The sequence below is a fragment of the Balaenoptera physalus genome (genome assembly GCF_965194825.1).
Source record: "Balaenoptera physalus genome assembly, chromosome: 10".
Lineage (NCBI taxonomy): Eukaryota > Metazoa > Chordata > Mammalia > Artiodactyla > Balaenopteridae > Balaenoptera > Balaenoptera physalus.
The window spans coordinates 58,827,048-58,846,881 of record NC_138889.1 but is presented as its reverse complement, the minus strand read 5'-3'; positions in this window follow the sequence as shown (position 1 = coordinate 58,846,881).

The following is a 19,834-nucleotide window of genomic DNA, read 5'->3' as shown; positions in this document are numbered from 1 at the left end:
AGTGCATAACAGACTGTCTGCATAAAAAGGTTAAAGTAAACCAGGTGTATTTACCTGAGTTAGGTCATAAATGTAGATCGGAAGACAAAAATAGATTTTCGTTGTCAAAGTATGCAGCAGTTTGAGAACTTTGGCCTCATTTGGTACCTTTAGAACCAAGACTCACCAAGCACCATCGTTTAGGCTATTAAAACACATTTTTTGTACCTGAATTTCTTCCTCTTCTTCTAAGATCATAGTAATGGCTTTTAGAAGGCAAAGAGAATACAAGGTGATCTTTATACTTATATTGCATTGAAACAATTCAAGGGATTTTGGTCTTCCGTCTCCCCAACTCACGGGTCTAATTTATATCCTGATACCCAAAGCTTCCAGCCACCCCCTTGGCGCTTTGTCAGGAATATATATTCAAGTTGGATTTAGAATTGGAATGATAGAAGATCCAGTCACAGACCCCGTCTGTTCTTTGTCATTTGGTTTCCTCATGTCTCCTGATTATCCATTCACAAGTTGACTTGTTGGAAACTTGACCATGATTGTAGTGCTTTCCAGCTGGGTTCCTCCCCTCACCGGGAAGACAGTGTGAAAGGTAAAAAATACTGAATTCTCGTCTGGCAGTGTGGGTCATATCCACTGTTTTGGGATTTAAAAGTGCCTCTTCATGTGTAAGGCGAGGTGGTCGGACCTCAAAAATGCCCCGTCGCACTTCTGGCACTGGAAGGGGCGGTGTCCGGTATGTTTGCCGTAGTGCCTGGTCAGTTCATCTGAGCGGGCAGATTTCCACCCTCAGCCGTCCCAGCCACAGTGGTAAGGTTTCTCACCTGTGTGGGTTCGCAGGTGTGCCTTGAGAATTGCCTGAAGAGCAATTTGGCAGTACTTACCCAGTGCCCTAAAAATTGCCACAGTAATTCCACTTCTAAAACACTCTTCTTAGAAAACAATCATGGAAAAGTATAAAATTTAACTACAAGGATATTCATCATCTACTGATAACAGCAAAAATATTGAAAACAACCTAAAGATTCATCAATAGGGTGGCTGTTTAAGTAACTTATGATATGTCTAAGGATAGAATATTGGCCACTCGTTAAAAATTAAGCTGTGCATAGGCAAAACCAAAAACCAACCAAAAAAACCAACCATTAATCCAAATTTCACACTTTATACAAATTAACTCAAATTAGGATCTAATTGTATCCTAATTGGATCACAGACCTAAATGTAAAACATAAACTTATATAAGTTTCAGGGAAAAAAACAAGAGAAAATCTTCAAGACCAAGGGCTAGCCAAAAAGATTTTTGACTTGATATCAAAAGCACAATCCATAAAATAAAAAATTGATAATTTAGACCTCATCAGAATTTTAATTTTTGCTCCATGAAAGACCCCCTAAAGAGGATGAAAAGACAAGATGTAGATTGGGAGAAAATAGTTGGACACCACATATCTGACAAAAGGCTTGTATCAAGAATATATAAAGAACTTTCAAATCTCAACAGAACAAGAACAGACACCCCAAGTAGAAAATGGGCAAAAAAAGAAACAAAAGCAGAAGAAGTGCACTGAAGAAGATATACAGATGGCAAATAAATGTGAAAAGATGTTCAACTTCATTGGCCATCAGTAAAATGCAGATTAAAACCACGAGATGCCACCACACACATCTCAGAACAGCTAAAATGAAAAATAGTGATGATACCAAATACTGACAAGTATGTAGAGAAACTGGATCACTCGTGCATTGCTGGTGGGAATGCAAAAGGGAACAGCCATTCTGGAAAATAGTTAGACAGTTTGTTATAAAACTAAACAATGTACTTACCATATGCCCCAGCAATCACACCCTTCAGCATTTATCCCAGAGAAATGAAAACTTGTGTTTCACAGAAAACCTGTACACAAATATTCATAAAGGTGATTCACAATAGTCAAGAAATGGAAATAAATGTTCATCAATAGGTGACTGGTTAAACAAACAACGGTATACCCACACCATGGAATACTACATAGCAATAAAAAGGAATGAATTATTGATATATGCAACAGCTTGGGTGGATTTCAAGGGAATTATGCTGTGTTATAAAAGGCAATCCCAGGACTTCCCTGGTGGTCCAGCGGTTAAGAATCCACCCTCCAATGCAGGGGACGCGGGTTCTATCCCTGGTCGGGGAACTAAGATCCCACATGCCACAGAGCAACTGAGCCCGCATGCCACAACAAAGAGCCCACTCACTGCAACTAAGACCCAAGGCAGCCAAATAAATTAAGTAATTAATTAATTAAAAAAATAAAGCCAATCCCAAAGGTTATATGCTGTATGCTTCTATTTATATAATATTCTTGGAGAAACAAAATTATGGAGTACAGATGAGCAGTTGCCAGGGGTTAGGAGTGGGGGAGTGGATGTGGTTATAAAGGAGGAGCAGGAAGGAGCCTTGTGGAAATGGAACAATTAGGTATTTTTATTGTAATGGTGGTCACATGAATCTGTACCAGTGATAGTGTTGCATAGAACTACACACACACACATACACAGAAATGAGTATGTGTAAAACTGGTGAAATCTGAGTACTCAGTAGATGATACCAATGTCCATCTCTTGGTTTTGATACTGTGTTATAGTTACACAAAAATGTGGCCATTGGAGGAGACTGGGTGAAAGATACACTGGATCTCCCTGTACGTCTCTTTTGCAACTTCCTGTGAATCTATAATTATTTCAAAATAAAAATTTTGTATGAAGCTGCAACCCCAGGGGTGGGAGGTGGTGGCTGGGAGGGAGCCTGAGAGAACCCTCTGGGGGATGGGTAATTCTGTTCTGTTGATCCGGGTGCTGGTTACACAGATGAGTTTGGTTTGTGAAAATTCAATGAGCCGTACATTTACAATCCATGAGCTTTTCTGTACCTATATTATATCAATACTTCAATAAAACATTTTCTTAAAGGTTAAACCCGCAGAAAAATATTTAAGGATGTGAGAAAATGTTCACTTAAATATAGATATCTTAAGTAGAAATAAAAGCAGAGTACAAAATAGTATATATTATTTGATACAATATTTGGTTTAAAAATTATATGAATGTATACATGCATAGAAAAGTGACTAAAGGAAGATATGCCCAAATGTTAACACTGGCTATCTCTGGGTGGTGGAATAATGGCTGATTCTAGATTTTCTTCTTTGGTCTTATTCATATTTGCTATGATAAATATGTATTACTTTTGGAAACACACACACAAAAAGTTGTTGTTGTTGTTTTTTTAGCAATTTCATGTATCTTTATTTATTTATTTATTTATGGCTGTGTTGGGTCTTCGTTTCTGTGTGAGGGCTTTCTCTAGTTGCGGCAAGTGGGGGCCACTCTTCATCGAGGTGTGCAGGCCCCTCATTATCGCGGCCTCTCTTGTTGCGGAGCACAGGCTCCAGACGCGCAAGCTCAGTAATTGTGCTTCACGGGCCTAGTTGCTCCGCGGCATGTGGGATCTTCCCAGACCAGGGCTCGAACCTGTGTCCCCTGCATTGGCAGGCAGATTCTCAACCACTGCGCCACCAGGGAAGCCCCAAAAAGTTGTTTTATATGCTAATCTTTGATATTTGTATGGAATTTCCTAGCTTACAAGTATTATTTAGAAAGATCAGGAAGACAGAGATCATTATTACAATTTTTAAGATCAGGCAATTGTAGCCCAGGGAGGAGGAGTCACTTATCCAAAGTCTCTCCACATTTACAAATCTGAGTGAAGACTAGTGCTCAGGTCTGCCAGCTCTGACCCTGAGCTTTCACCATCACTACCCTGCTAACATGGGCAAAAGACCATGCTGGGCACCAAGGGGACTTCCAAGGTAACTGAAATCATAGCTCTCTGAGTTAGACCTGACATGTCATTCAGTCCAATGCTACCATCCTCTACGTTATGCCCCCAAATGGCCACCTGGTCCTTACTTGCATACCTCCAGTCACGGGGAGCTTCTTCCATTCTAGAGCTGCTCTAGTGCTCAGTAAATGGCCCAGCGTTTCCACTGACCCCAAATCTACACTGCATTCCTCCACCTTGCTTCATCCATCTTAATCCTGCCCATTGGGCTACACAAACAACTATGACCCCCTTTCCTTGTGGCAGTCCGGTAGAATTTGGGAGACAACAATCTGTCCCTGTCCCTAGTTCCTAAGGATAGAACTCCAAGCTTCTAAATTTTCTAGATCCAGACCCTGATGCCCAGAGAAGTTGAGTGACTTACCTAAGGTCACACAGCAATTTCAATATATGATTAATGAGTGTCTGCCTTGGCACAGCACTCTGTCGACTCTGCTGACATGGGTGGAGCTATCCGGACACTGGGGGACCATCTGGGATCCCCCTTTCAGGACTAGGGAGTGGAAAGGAGACATAGGAGATATCTCTGTGCCAAATTTGTTCTGGGGTCCTCTGGGAGCCAGTATCGCCCTTCCCCCACAAACACACAGGGGAGTCTGCATGCACTCCACCCACAGACTTCACTGCCCAGAACTGCTTCCAGGCCTCTAAAATCCCTCACATCTCACCGGGAATCCCAGCTCTGCTCTTGTAGCCCTGAGGGAAATGAGTAAGGTGGGAGGAGCCAAGGAAGAGAAGGTGAGGGAGGAAGGAAACAGTTACTGGTCTCCCACAAGGGGTTCTGAAGTGACCTTGAGCAAGTCACTTCTCCTCTTGAGACCTCAGCTTCCTCATTTGCCAACCAGGGTGCAAGTCCCCACCCTAAACCACTTCAGGGCTGCTGTGAGGATCCAGTAGGATCGGGGATAAGGGAGGGCTTAAGAAAATCAGGGACCTGGGATAACAAAGGTGGTCCAGGAGTTCTTGCTGTTTAAAGTGGTCTGAGACCCTCCTTTCTTCCCTTCTCATCCATTCATTCAGGTGTTCTCTCTTGGCCAAGTCCTTGACCAGGCACTAGGGACAGAGAAATGAATCAGCCTGGGTACCACCCTCAGAAGTGTCCATGGTGACAGGAGCGGGTAGAGGAGAGGTTCAGAATGTGGATGAGTAAACTAACAGTTGCAAATGAAAAAAGAGAAGCTCAGGACCCTGTGGGAGATCAACTCAGTCTGTGAGATACAAAGAAGGAGGAAGTGACCTTAGGCCAGGATTTGAAGAAGGAATGAGAGTTTGCCCTGGTGGACAAGATGGGGAAGGGCAGAGCCAACTTACAAAGCAAAGGCAAGGATGTGAGAAAGGGCCTCCCCCTCACGGTTCAAGAAGAGCTTTCTAAAGATCTGAAAGCCTGAAAATGCTGAAAAGCCTTCCTGGAAAGGAAGGGCATGGGAAGGAGCTGGCTTTGTTTGGAATACTCTGGGGAGATAACATTAAATAGAGAACAGAGAGGCTGGAGTAAAAGGCCTTTCATGTCTTTCTAAAGTCTGAGATTGCGAGTTGACCCTGATGAGAAGGAAAACATAAGGTCATTTTCCCTCTGCGCCCAAGAGGAAGTGTAACGTCTCAGGACTAAAGAAGGGTCTGGAGCCCAAGTTACAGGATTACCAAACTCCCAAGTGGAATTTGCATGCCACTGCAGGCAGCCTTAAACAGACACAGCCTCTGATGCCCTGAGGGCCTTCATCTTCCCAGAATGGGGTTTTAGCTTCCCATTCTGAGCTTCTCCTGGGAGGGCCTGAGCCCCTGCCAGAGTGAGGACTTGTGAAAGAGCATATGCACAGGAGAAAGGCCTGGGAAGGGCGCCGGCCAGTGGCCAAAGGCTGAGCTCCTGGTAGCAGAGCCAGCCCAGCCAGTGCCCTGACTGACCCCCCGAGGCCTCCCAACAGGCACCCCGGAGATTCAGAAGAACATTCTCGTTCTGACACTCCATCACCAATTTCTCCCCTATACCCAGAAGTTGGCCTCCTCAAAACATGGGTACAGCCATCCCCATTAAACACGGTTCTCCCCGCTCTGCCAAGACTAGGAGTTTTGGCTTCGTTCCCTGCCCCCAAGGACAGTAGATGAGGAAACTGAATATCATCCTGGTCCAAGATGATTCAGAGTGGGGAGGAGGAGGAATTGAGGGGGGTCTCTGGGAGGCCAGACCTTTGTGATGGTCCAGAGAGAATGGACAAGGTCTGAGCTAGGGCTGAGGACCTGGAGAAGAAGGGACCACTGGGTGACTGGTGACTGACTGGATGGGGAGGTGCGAGGCAGGGAGCGGGCAGGACTGACTCCAGAGTTCTGTCTTGGCTGACAAGCTGGTGGTGGAAACACAGAAGGAAAGACCAGGGGAGAGGGCTACACAGTGAGTTAACAAGAAATACCTACCATGTCTTTTGAAAACTCACCCTGCACACAGTAGGAAAAACATTGTAAGTAACTTAGATGTCAATAGAGAGTAAGTTAAATAAACTGTTACATCCATACTAGGCAATTTTATGAAATATGAGACATGGGGAAATAGTCGCAATAATTTATGCTTTGGAAGGGAGTCATAAAAAGTATTGCAGAATAATCCTATTTTTTGTAAAAATAGATGGATGTGTCGATATACAAATTTTTTTTAAAAAACTGAAATAGTAAACATAAAAATGTTAAAAGTGCTTATCTCTTGATGATGAATCACAGGGGATGTTTTACTATCTTTATGTATCTTCCTCATTCCTTCGTTGGGAACAAAAACAAATATTACTGCTCTGCTATGTCCTCCGCTGTGAAGATACGGATTCTGGACTGACAGTCCCTTAGAGCAACGCCAAAGGGTCTGAAGGTACTTGGGCCCCCATGTGTGTGCCCCCCACCCTGGGTGTTCTGACCAGTGAGGAAGCAGCCCCTTGTGCCTGGGCAGCGGCTGAGCAGCTGCTTCTCTGGGTCCTGAGTGGCACAATCCCTCTTGATTCTTAGACCCTGGTCCGGGTGGGACAGAGGCCACTAATGAATTGCATCAGGATCTCTGGCTTAGGAGGGTGCTGGGGACTCCTTCCAAGTGGGAGAGGAGAAGGACAAAGGTAAGATGCTGTCGAGCTGGCCCAGGAGCACATGACAGATGTGCAAGAAAAACATACTGAATGAATTAATGAAGGGGCGAGATCAACTTTGTGAATCTTTTTGGATACATTGGAAATTCTTTTTTTCAAACGATGAGTGAATTAGACAGAATTATAAAGAAATCAAATCATGAAATACGAGTCACTCTATATTAGCTGCCCCAGATTAGTAGAGCTCAGTCCTAGTAAAATCTAAAGGGTGAGAGACACCACTGACCCCTCGAGATTCCCCTGAGTTCTGGAGCAAGAAGGTCTCCTCTTCTCTCATGGCGGGACCCAGTCCGTGGGGGGTTCAGTTACATTCCACTAAGTGCAGAGAAGGGGATGGAACCAGGGGTCTCACTAGCTGTGTCTTGTCACCCCCCTGAGCTCACTAATCTCTCACTACTCCCCCCCAAAAGTTCTGAACACACAGGATGTCCTTGGACACTTGACTGAAATTGACAGAAAGCCCCTGACCTTTTTCTAGTGAGAGCATTATTCATGTCCTCTGATTAGAATGACAGCCCATTGTTTTTTTCTTCCTTTCCTGAAAACCTATTCATGGAGTAGCATCTGGGGGATCTCAAAGTTGGCCATGACCTTGACAGTTTCTCTCCCGCCACTCTGCCTGGGGAGCCCTCAGGCATTCAGTGGTATTTCATGGGGTCTTGTGAGCCTCCCAAGAAGTTCCACAATTTCTAGACCAATTTCCATCTAATCACTCTGACATCTTCTGAGCAGATGTGGTTGCCATTTCCTGGCATTTACTCTTTATCCTGCCTCCCTCTGTTGTACACGGCTGTGATTTCTGCACCCCAGCGTTGGCAGAGGTTTAGAATCAAACACTGGGGACTTCCCTGGTGGCGCAGTGGTTAAGAATCCGCCTGCCAATGCAGGGGACACGGGTTCGAGCCCTGGTCCGGGAAGATCCCACATGCCATGGAGCAACTAAGCCTGTGCGCTACAACTACTGAGCCTGCGCTCTAGAGCCTGTGAGCCACAACTACTGAGCCCACATGCCACAACTACTGAGCCCATGTGCCTAGAGCCTATGCTCCGCAACAAGAGAAGCCACCGCAATGAGAAGCCCTTGCACCGCAACGAAGAGCAGCCCCCTCTCGCTGCCAACTAGAGAAAGCCTGCAACAATGAAGACCCAACACAGCCAATAAATATATAAATAAAATTTTTAAAATACAATCAAACACTGAGTCAAGCACTCATGAAGGTCAGAGCTGGGGTGGTCCTTGGAGGGCCTTGTGTCCAATCCCCTCACATTCAGTTCTTTTCATCCATCATTACCGAGCTGCTCCTCTGTGCCTGGCTCAGTGCCAGGCTCTGGGGGCTCAGAGCCGATGCTCCTCAGTCTCCCCAGCAGCCCTTGAAGAATGTGTTCACAGTCTGAGAGTAGAGACAGATAGTAAACTTGCCAAATTCACTCATTAAGATAAGGCTTCAATAGAGGGCTGGATACAGTCCAGGAGTGGGGTTCAGAGGAGGGAATGGCCAATTGAACATGGTGAGGTCAAAGAAAGCAGCGTAAGCAGAGGTGATATTTGAAATTTAAAATTTGACATTTTTAAGGATAATAGTTAAGGTTTTTTCAGGAAGATGAGGGAGTAACAAACATTTCCAATAGAAACAGTGGCCTAGGAATTCCCTGGGGGTCCAGTGGTTAGGACTTGGCGCTTTCACTGCTGTGGGGACCTGGATTCAATCCCTGATCAGAGAACTAAGGTCCCACAAGCCATGTGGCACAGCCAAAAAAAAAGAGAGAGAGAAAGAAACAGTGGCCTGATGGTGCACGGCCTGGGCTCTGGAGTCAGACTGGCTGGGTTTGAATCTACCTCTAACCGGCAGCGTGACCCTGGTCAAGTTATTTATTCATCCTCTCTCAGCTCAGCTTCTTCATCTGTAAAATTCACAGACACCTGTAAGCAAGTATGTCCTACGCAGTCATGCAGCATGTCAGGGTGCCCTTCCTAAGGTCGTGCTCTTCCCCACTGAGAGTTGTATGTTTGTTATAACAGTTTTCCAGTGGATGGTAGTCAAGTGCTTGCTTTCTCATAATATCATGACAGTTTGTGACAGATGCAAGTTAAGGGTCTTGAGGAAGTGTGCCTTTTTCTAATTTGCACAAAGACACCAAGTAGGCTACAGGTGACCTGGTACTCGTGGTGTTTTTCTTTCTCCTTTCAAAAGTGAAACTCTTTCTAACAGGCAGGGGTCAGAGGAACTTCAGTCTTCTTGCCTCTCTTAAACTGTCCACCCAGGAGCACTCCTGACTGTTTGGGCCACTATCCACTGGGCTACAGGTCTCTGCCTCGGGACCTGGGCTGTAGCCCCCTCAGTGGGATGTGAACACCTTTCTCCACAGAAGCCCTGGAGGAGATGGGAAGGAACAGGGCCCCTTTCCCCCCTCTTCTCTGCCCCTTCAGTCCCCCTAATTACACATCCAACTGGGCAGGGGATAAACCTTTCTGCACAGAAGGATTGGGACAATCCTAAAAGGTGCTACAATGTCCAAGGGGAAGGTCAAGGCTCTCCCTCTCTTGACATTTCCCAGCATATGGAAGGGAAACCCTTAGGATTTTTCATAAAAGAGAGGTTCCCACAGGGCACACCCCAGTTTCTAACCTCCCCTCACTTGCCCTGAGATTCACACCTCTCTTCCTCCAAAAGCCTCCTTCTCACAAGCCTCTCACCTGCCTCCATTCCATTCCCACAGAAATCCAGTCCCCACCACAGTCACCCCCTGGATCCATCTACTCAGTCCACCCTGACCCCAGACCTGCTGAATCAAGTTCCTGGGGGGGTGAGAACACATACCTGTGATTTTAACATGTTTCCGGGTAGTTTTTAGATCCGTTGAGGCTTGGAAACTTCTGCCCCTTGGTTCTCTCCTTCAAATGAAGGAGGGACTCAGATTGACCATTCTAATAAGGATTTTATTAAATGCTTTAGTTCTCTTCTTGATGTATGTGAGGTGGGTATGTATGTGAGGTTTTTGCGTGTGATGTGCATGCATGTGAGTGTTGTGGAAGTATGTGAGAGTGTGTGTTTGCAAGTGTGATATATGTGCATGTGGTGTGTGTGTGTGTGTGTGTGTGTGTGTGTGTGTTGAGGGCAGCAGGCAGGCAGGGGGAAGGTGGATCAGTTTTCCACACTACACACCAAAATGATAAAAGTTCTTATCTCTAGGTGATGATCTTAATAGCTATTTTTCTTTTGCTTTCTCTGTATTTTTCAACTTTCAACAAGGAGAAGTTGCTTATGTAATAATAAGAAATGTTTTTAAGGAATATTGCACTGTCATCCATCTTGAATCTCTTAGTCCCAGCAAATCCTGTAGGCACCCGCTATCCCAGCCTGATACGTCAGTGGGTGAGATCTGACGGACTGCTTTCAGAAACTGAGCTGTTCATAGGAGCCATCTGGAAATGTGGACCCCACCCTGCTCTGTCATCCAGGGCTTGCCCAGATGGCGTAGTAGGGCCTTGGCAGCGTCCTGAGCACTTGATTCCCAGGGTTCCTGGCAGCTTTGGAGCTGGATCCAGGCCAAGGTAGGGTAACCAGGTGCAGGCTCCAGCTCTGAGAGAGGCCTGGTGAGAGCCAGGATGGCACAGAGCCGTCCCATCCAAGAGCTGCTCTAGCGCCTCACCTCCCAGACATGCATTATTCTCCTTGTGTTGTTTTTTGAAATCGGGATGTGTCTGAAAATTTGCATGTACATTTAGTGAGGTGATATTTCTTGTTCTCCCAAAAGGCTCTTATTAAATCTGCAAGTTATACACAGAATGGAGCACAGTGCCTGGCTCATAGTAAAATGTCTGTTAATAAATGAATACACATGTGAAAAGGAAAAACTAATATCTATTTTCTTGTAAGAGTAATATGCCTCCCACTCCTCCCAAAGTTAGTGATGTTCGTTTTGGGGTCTCTCTGGGGCTTGATTAGCTGGACACAGTCTCCCTGGCAACCTCACAGAGATACGGTGACCTGTGAGCCTGCCTGAGGAGACAGGCATTTTCCTTCATGTTTTCATACACACAGTGCTCCTCAACCATCTCCCCAAGAGCAGGAGAAATTTCCTGGTACAAAGTTGAAGTTCAGTGCAGGGTTCCACCGTGTCCACGCCGCCTCCCATCTATGGCACGTGGAATTCCTGTCTAGAGCAGGCCTTTTCCTTCAGGAACACCTCTGCTCGCAAAAAGTAAGGGATGGAACTGAGCAGCCACAGTGTAGCCAGATGTTAATTTAAAGCAACAGGCACAAAAATAATGAATTTTTTTAAAAAAGCAACAGGTACCTCCTACTCCTATTGCAGGACAAAGGAGTGGCAATGCTTAAAGGGATACTAAAAAAGAAAAAGGTGATTTATTCCACATGTAGAGTATTTCATCGCTACAAGAAAATTAAGTATCTTGAATGATTATCCCTTTGGCCTCAGAAGGGAGTGGCTGAGTCCAGTGGTCTCTAAGTGGGTGCCCTTGGTGGGCTGGGCACCTCCACTCCCATTCTCTAGCTGCTGTTCCCTCCCACCTCCCCCCCCCTCCGGACACACACACACTCTAAACCCCCCTTAGGTGGAAGTGGACGGGAGGTGAGATCCGAGCAGCCAAAGTCAAAATTGACAGGTGCAGACAGAACTTGGCATTGGGGCCCTCTTCAAGATAGCTGTCCGATCATTGGCATTTGTCTTGTGGGAGGGTCCATGGGCCCCTCACAGCCCTTCCCCATCCCTGGGGATCTCCCACCTATGGCACCTTGACATAGCTTTGCCTTTCTGACTGACAGTTCAGCTCCCATTCAACCCTTCTAGGGGTCACCTGCCCTTCTAGAAGGTCCTCTTAATCCTGCTCCTCTCCATGGAGACACACCTGGCCCTAGGAAAGACCCAGGTATCCTTGCCCAGCCAGAATCTGGGCCCTTCCCAAAGCACGCCATCTCACGACATGGCCACGAGTGGGTACTCTAGTCAAGCCTCTCACCCATAGACATTTTCAGGTGTGGGTCAGGGACTAGTTCTACACCTGTTAAATGTTAAGGCACACAAAACACATTCTCCAGATGGTTCCCTGGAAGCCCCCTCAGTTGGTTTAAGAAAGGAAGAAGTTCCCCTTTACCCTTCCCACATGGGGGTCGGGATTGGACACAGGCGGGGCAGAGATGGACAATATTGTCCACTCTCCAGTGAAATCTTCATTTCTTCTTTTTCTGTCAAAGTCTCAGCTTTCGTGTATCTTCACAGTGGTTGTTTTAGTCTCTTAGCTTGTCACGGGTAGGTTGTCTTGCCCTTGGTCATTGGTGCCTCCAAGGACACTCCCAGACAAACAGGAAGCTGTCTCAGCCCTGTCAGGCTTCATTGATTCCAGCAGCCCTTAGATGCACATGGAGTCAGTGGTATGTGGATTCAGATCCCAGCCCTTTGCTTAACAAGCCTTTGGGGCAAGTTACAGAACTCTTGGCTTCAAGTTCCTCACTTGCAAATCAGGTTTAAAAACCCTCAGTTCACAGGGCTTGGGAGAAGTTTAGGGAGATAATATTGCAAGGCATTTGGCACAGTGCCTGTCTTATGATAAATGTTCACTAAATAGAAATCGTTATTCTCACAGTCCTGCTGAGATGTGAGCTTCCTGCTCTCAGCCTGGGAGGCATTCAGGCTTTCAAGGGCTGTTCTGCAGCAGAGATAACCTCATCCATTTTGCTGCCAGTTGCTAGTTTGGCTCCGAGGCGTGGGGGAAAGACCACAGGGGTTATCTTCACACAAGGTCTGGTTCCCATCCTGCCCTATCACACCTCAGCTAGATGACCTTAATATCCCCAAGCTCCAGGTTCTTCCCCTGAAAAGTGAAGACAACATCAAACTGTCTTGGAAGTAAACCCTCCTTGGCCTCACTGGGCTGTCGTGAGGTTGAAATTAGGTGGCATATGGCAGGTGTCTGGCACAAGGCTTGTAGCCTGGGGGCCCTCAGCAGTGGATAATTTCATCACCCTCCCCACTAAGGTGGTATCTGTCACCTACATGTCTTAATCCACGAAACTGTTGTGAAGTTTGAAGAAAAGACTATGCAAGAGGGACTTCCCTGGTGGCACATTGGTTAAGACTCCACGCTCCCAGTGCAGGGGGCCCGGGTTCAATCCCTGGTCAGGGAACTAGATCCCACATGCATGCCGCAGCTCAGAATTCGCATGCCGCAACTAAGGAGCCGGGGAGCCACAACTAAGGAGCCTGCCTGCTGCAACTAAGACCCGGCGCAACCAAATAAATAAATATTTAAAAAAAAAAAAAAGACTATGCAAGAGTGTACATTATAAAGGGTCGCGTGCGTTGTAAAGGATGAGTGGGCTCTGATGATTAGCTGGAAGAATGGAGAGGCCAGAGGGTCTCTGAAAACTTCCTGAAGAAGAAACCACTTTATTTATTTATTTTTTAAATAAATTTATTTATTTATTTTTGGCTGTGTCGGGTCTTCGTTGCTGCGCGCGGGCTTTCTCTAGTTGTGGTGGGGGGGGCTACTCTTCGTTGCGGTGCGTGGGCGTCTCATTGCGGCGGCTTCTCTTGTTTTGGAACACCGGCTCTAGGCGCGCACGCTTCAGTAGTTGTGGCACACGGGCTCAGTAGTTGTGGCTCACGGGCTCTAGAGCGCAGGCTCAGTAGTTGTGGCACATGGGCTTAGTTGCTCCGCGGCATGTGGGATCTTCCCGGACCAGGGCTCGAACCCGTGTCTCCTGCATTGGCAGGCGGATTCTTAACCACTGCGCCACCAGGGAAGTCCCAAGAAACCACTTTAAATTTCCTTCCTCAGGGAAGATTCAAAAGAGTCTGTTCTGCTGAAATGTGTATTCCTTTCATAGGAATAGCACACACATGATTGTAAAGGGGGTACAGTGTCCATATTATGTGGAAGTCATATTGATTCCTATGCAGTATATTCCAGCCTGTACGTGTTTTGAAGCAATTAGGAGCACATCTTCTCACCACTAAAGAGGAAGCTGTAGTTTTTTTATGAAGACCTTAAAAAACACGGAAAATCCTGCGGAAGTGCTTTTCTCTGGTACAAGTCGTCACTGGTTTAGTGGCTTCATGAACCACAATCCCTTCCAATGTTAGGCTCTCTGGGGAAGTGGAGAGTGCAGATACTTCCTCTGGTATTTAAGAAAAAAATTTTTGTTGTTTTTGAAGAAGTCTAAACCTTAGATTTTTCACTTCGGTGGAGCTAGCCTCTGTTAGAGGCAAATGCCATAAAGATCCTACATCTGGGAGAAAATAAAAACCTCAGGTTTAAGGCTGCTAGGACAAAGTGACCATGAGTCTGGGTGCAAATGCTGCTGGTGATTTAGCCCCGCTGCTCTTTTATTGGTATCGGTGCTGTTTTTGTTAGAGCTCTGCTTACAAAGACCTGTAGGTTTTAAATGATCTGCTCCAAATTTGTTTGTTAAACCCTTTCGTGTTTACACCATGTGATTTAGCAAAAGGATTTTGTTTTACTTTGTTTTGTTTTGTTTTGTTTTCAGGATCATATATATGGCATTGTGGCAAAAATGCCCACATCAGGATCTGATCAGCAAATCAGAATTACCTAAACCTCCAAGAAGCAAAACTAAAGTGCTTTTGGGGGGTAGTTCATTTCCCCTCACCTACACATTTTCCAGGTTTGATGAAAGTCATGTTACCAGGGCAAGAGAATATTCCTCACACAGAAAAAAGTGAAACTCAGATATAACCTCCTCCAGGAAGCCCACCCCTGCTCCCCTTGCAGCCAAGTTGGTCTAGGTGCTCCTTCTCTGGTTCCCCCAGCTTCCTGCCTTTCTCTGTCTCTGCTCAGATTACATCGTGTGGTCATTGCCCATGTCCATATCTGTTCCCACCCCCTAATGTGATGTCACTGGTCTTCCAGGGTCCAGGGCTCAGCATAAGGCCAGCCACTGGGGTGGCATCAGGAAACATTATGAACTGAACAGAATGATATAGGAGCACAGTTGAGGGCTGGTGAATATAATAGTGTGACTCTTTGCCTGTACTTCTAGTCTTTGAGAATTTATTTCAGAGTTTACCATTGTAAGCCAGATGTAAGCCTGTTGGAACACTTTTTATAAAGCTTGCAAAGTATTTCAGTTTTGTTTACTAGCTCTGGCACAGGCTTCCTCGCAGCCTAAATATCCCCCTGAGCCTCGGAGAGCTATGTGGATGCATACAAAACCAGGGACAGGACCCAGAACGCTGCGTGTGAACAATGAATAAAACCAGGGCAGCAGAGAATGGGAGGGGGGGTGATAAAAAAAGCCCGGGGCTCTAAGTTAAGCCAAGCTCTAAGCCACACTCTGCCATTCACACACATTGTATGTGAGAGTCACTTTGGCTCCCTGGGCTGTAGTTTCCTTCTCTGTGGAATGAGGGTCTTGGAGTAGGTTCCATTATTTGTTCAACATATACAGGTCTTCAGGACCTGCACAGTCCCACAGAGGAAAAACTGAAGACAAGGCTGCCCTTGGGAAGTCACAACCTGGAGAGTGAGACAGGCTCGTGCCCACAAAGTCCCTGGGTGAATGTAGGAGGAATTAACATTTACTGAGCACCAGCTGCGTCCCCAGCACTTTATATCTAATGCCTAATTTAATGCCCCCTCTAAGGTAGCCATTATTACCCCCATTTTATAGTGGGGAAACTGAGGCTCAAGAGGTTAAGTGACCACGTGTGCTAGCAAGCAACAGAGCTGGCATTTGAACCCAGGTCTGCCTGACTCTAAAGACCAAGATGGTTCCCACCCAATTTGAACAGTCTATGACTTCATGATTTTTTTCTAAAAAATTAATTCAGGAGAATGCATGTTCATTTCCTTCCTTAAATCCAGGCTTTTAACTATTTAAATTAAAAAAAAAATTTTTTTCTGATTCAGGAAGTGGATAATGTCCTGTTTTAGATTATATGTTACAAAAAGCTGAAAGATGGCTCATTTGTTCATTCATTCATTCACTCAATCATTCAACAAATACTTATCGAGCGTTTACTATGTACTGACCATGCACTGTTCTAAGCACTGGATATATCATAATGCACAAAGACAGACAAGGTCTCTGTTCTCATGGAACTGACTTTGTATTGGGAAGCAGATGATAAAGATGAAAACAACTAAATAAGATGATTTCGGTTTATTCTAAATTCTAGGAGAAATGCAATCTAGGAGAAGTGATATGGTAAATTTGGGTTCCATCTAAGTTAAGGTAGTTAGAAATGGCCTGAGGAGATGAAATTTGAGCTGAGATCAGGTTGAGAAAGACCTAGCCAAGTGATGATCTAGGGAAAGTGCTTCCTGGGCTGAGGGGATAGTAGGTGAAAAAGCACTGAGGTAGGGCCAAGTGAGAGTCTCTGAGGAACAGAAAGAAAGCCGGTGTGTCTGGAGTAGATTAACAATAGGGAAAGTGGCAGAAAATGACGTAGGAGGGAGATGGGATCATACAGGGCCACGGCATGGAGTTTAGACAGCTAGAGAAAGTCACTGGCGAAAGGTAAGCAAGGTAATGACATTCAGCCTTAGAGATGAGAGGAACACTAGAGTCATTCTGACCCAAGCATCTCACCTCACATTGGTCCAGCCGAAGAGACCTGTCCAGAGACTAACAGGGTCAGTGAGTGGGAGAGCCAGGAGTTAGTGGGAGACCCCATTCAAGCAGAGCGCTCAGCCAAACCGCCGACTCCCTGTAATGCAACTGCCCAGCCACTGCCCTGGCCCGGGCCACCAGTGTGTCTTTCCCCTGATCTATTACACTAACCTTCACTGGTCTTCTGACTGTCCCCCTCACCCTCCTAAGGTTTATTGTCCACACAGCAGGCAGCATGAACATGGTAAACCTTAATTTACATAATGCCTCACCTCTGCTCAACCCCTCCGACGTCCTCCCTGTACCTCACTGTACCTGTTCATTTGTCTCCCCACCAACCCGGAGAGCAGGCCCTTGTCTTAAATATCCTTGGATCCTTGGTGTGCTGGATGGAGGATCTGGCACATAAAAGGCACTCGGTAAATGCTGAATGAATAAATAAACATGTAAATATAAAATCTGCAAACAAGCACACTAGGTGATTTAATTTCTGTCTACGTAGGGAAATCTATCTGGTTATTATTTATGGATAGCACATTGGTTAAGAGCATGGGCTTTGAACTGGACCTCCTGGGTTCAAATCCTTTCTCTTCCAGTTACCAATGCTTTGACCTTGGATAAGTCATTAACCCCTTTGAGTCTCAGTTTCCTTGTCTATCTAGTGGGGATAATAATAGTATCCAACTCACAGTGTTGTTACAAGTATTACATTAGTTGGTATATGTAATAAACCATTCTTGGTACCTCTCAACTATTAGTCATTGATGTCATTGTTGATATCTCCATATGCAGTGAGGGAAACGAATGCCAGAAAGGTCTGGATGGCTTCAGTGGAGACTCCTGGTATAGGAGACAAAGTGCTGTCTTTGGAAGGTTCCCCTAATTTGCTGGGGCAACCTTGGGCAAGTCACTTCATGCTTCAGAGTCTGTTTCCACATCTGAAAAATGGAGATAATCTTTCTCCAGCTGTAGCTTTGAGATTAAGTATATCAAGTTTCTGGCACAGTAACTAGCACCTAATTCCAAAGGCAACAAATGTTTCCTTTTGCTCTTCTCCCCACTGGCCTGTGAGCTTGCCAAGCACAGGATCCTTGTTAATGGTGCCTGAATCTGCCCACCCGCTCATGCCTAGCACAGAGTCTGGCCCTGTGAACAGACAGTAAACAGTGAATAGAGAATTAATACTTGTGGACTCCGAAGTGGGCTCCCTTCTCCTGCTTCACACATCTGTCCCTTCAGTTTCGTTTTTTCTGCCAGAAATCTGGTCCAGAGAATCATCATCTCTCATGGTGGCTATGGCAACAACCACCTACTGATCTCCCCATTCAGAGAAGGGCTTGTCCCTCCAGCTTACTGAACATGGTGCCAGATTTGTCTTTTTAAAGCACAGACCATGTCCCTTGCCTTGCGCAGAAGCCTTCGTGGCCCACCAGAGCTGCCCCCCACCCCCAGCTCCTTAGGCTGGTGTTTAAGGCTCACCACAGACCACCCCTGGCTGCCCCTGCCATCATGTCTTCTCTCTCTCCCCCTCTAACCTTACACACACACACACACACAGAGGCACCAGACTGAATCATAGTTCCTTGGCAGCACTGTGCCTTGCTCACATTGTGCCCCCTGTCTGGAGCGGCCTCCCAAGGCACCAAACCCCCATATCCCAAGGTCCCACTCTAATGCCACCTCTTCACCTGGCCTCACCTAGTTGCACAAGCTAGAAGTGTCCCTCCTGCACCTAAGTTCCCACAGTGCTTCGTGGTGCAGCTCCTCGCCCACTTGCCGCCGCAGATGTCGAATTGTGTTTACCTCTGTGCCTGGGCTAAGTGGACCCTCAGTGAACGTGATGGACGAACGTGGTTGGCCTCCCCTCTGTAAGGGTAGAGATGTGTCTCCTTCATCTCTGCACCTTTCCTCTCTCACACACACACACGTTTTCCTGAACACAGCAGGAGCGTGCTGCATACTTAATAGATGAGCCACCTAGCCTTGCTGTTCTAGTGCGCAGGGGTGTCTTGAATTGGTCTTTGCTCCTCAGTCCTGCTGACGGCCCTAGGGCAGACCACGCCGTCGTTCACTTGGACTGTTAGAACAGGCTCCTAGCAGTCTCCCTTCTTTCCTTTTAAGCCTGCACAGACTATCAGAGTGACCTTTCTCAAACAGAAATCTCATCATGCCTTTCCGCCGCTGCAAACCTTTCATTAGCTCCAAGTGCCACAGGATAAAGCCTCTGCTGCCTTCCTCTTCAGCCTAGTCTTCTGCTCCCCCAGGTTCCCTTGCCCCCCACCCCACATACTTCCTTGCATTCCTCCAGAGCTACTGTAATACCATGGCAACCCTGTCTTGTTTCAAGCCTCTGTGTCTTGACATACGCTGTTCCCTCTTCTTCAAGTGACACCCACCTCCACTCACCGTCCCCCAACATCTGATAAACAGCTGCCCATGCCTCAAAACCCAGTTCTGACAAAAGCTTCCTCTGTGAAGGAGGAGACGGCTGACCGCATGAACAGCCCCATACAAGCCATACATCCACCCCACAATACTGGGCATTCACTGTGCACCAGACATCCTCTCTAGGCAGCTGCTGCACTGGCCAGAGTCCTGAGGTTGCAGTCGTCACTGTGTTGACATGAACTGTGCTTGTACCTGCCTCGTTTCCTCGCCCGGAGCCCTGAGGTCCGGGCTGCTGCTGGCTGTCATCACTGAGTGCCCCTTGTCCCCTAGTGCTCGCAAGGTGCCGGCAAACGTGGAAGACCTGTAAATGAGCCACACTGAGTGCAGGGGAGTGGAGGGGAGGAAGTCAAGTGGGGAATAGGGTGGGACAACGTCGAAGGTTCGACCCAAGGCCTCCAGGGCCTCTCGAATCTTATTTCAGAGTCCAGGATCCTCCTGGTTAATAGCAAAAGATGCTTCAGCTTTGGCTGTCCTGGGGCTCCTGCTCAGGCTTTGGGTGAGTGGTTCTCAGTGGCAAAGTCCTCAGGAAATTCCCTGCAACCCCCAAAATGCTAGGCCAATGAACAGGTCCCACAGGCTGCTGACAGCTCAGCACAGTGCGAAATGCGGCTTTGCTATCATCAGGGTGGCAAGAAATAAGTCAGTCTGGCATTGGCTTCAACCATTCAGACCCTCAATGTGTCATTCTTCTCTTTAAAAAAGCTTGCCGATACTTGCTTTGTGCTTGGCACCGAGGACAGAGAGAGAAATTAGATGCTTCCTGACCTGGAGAAGTGGCTTGTCTGGGGAAGCAG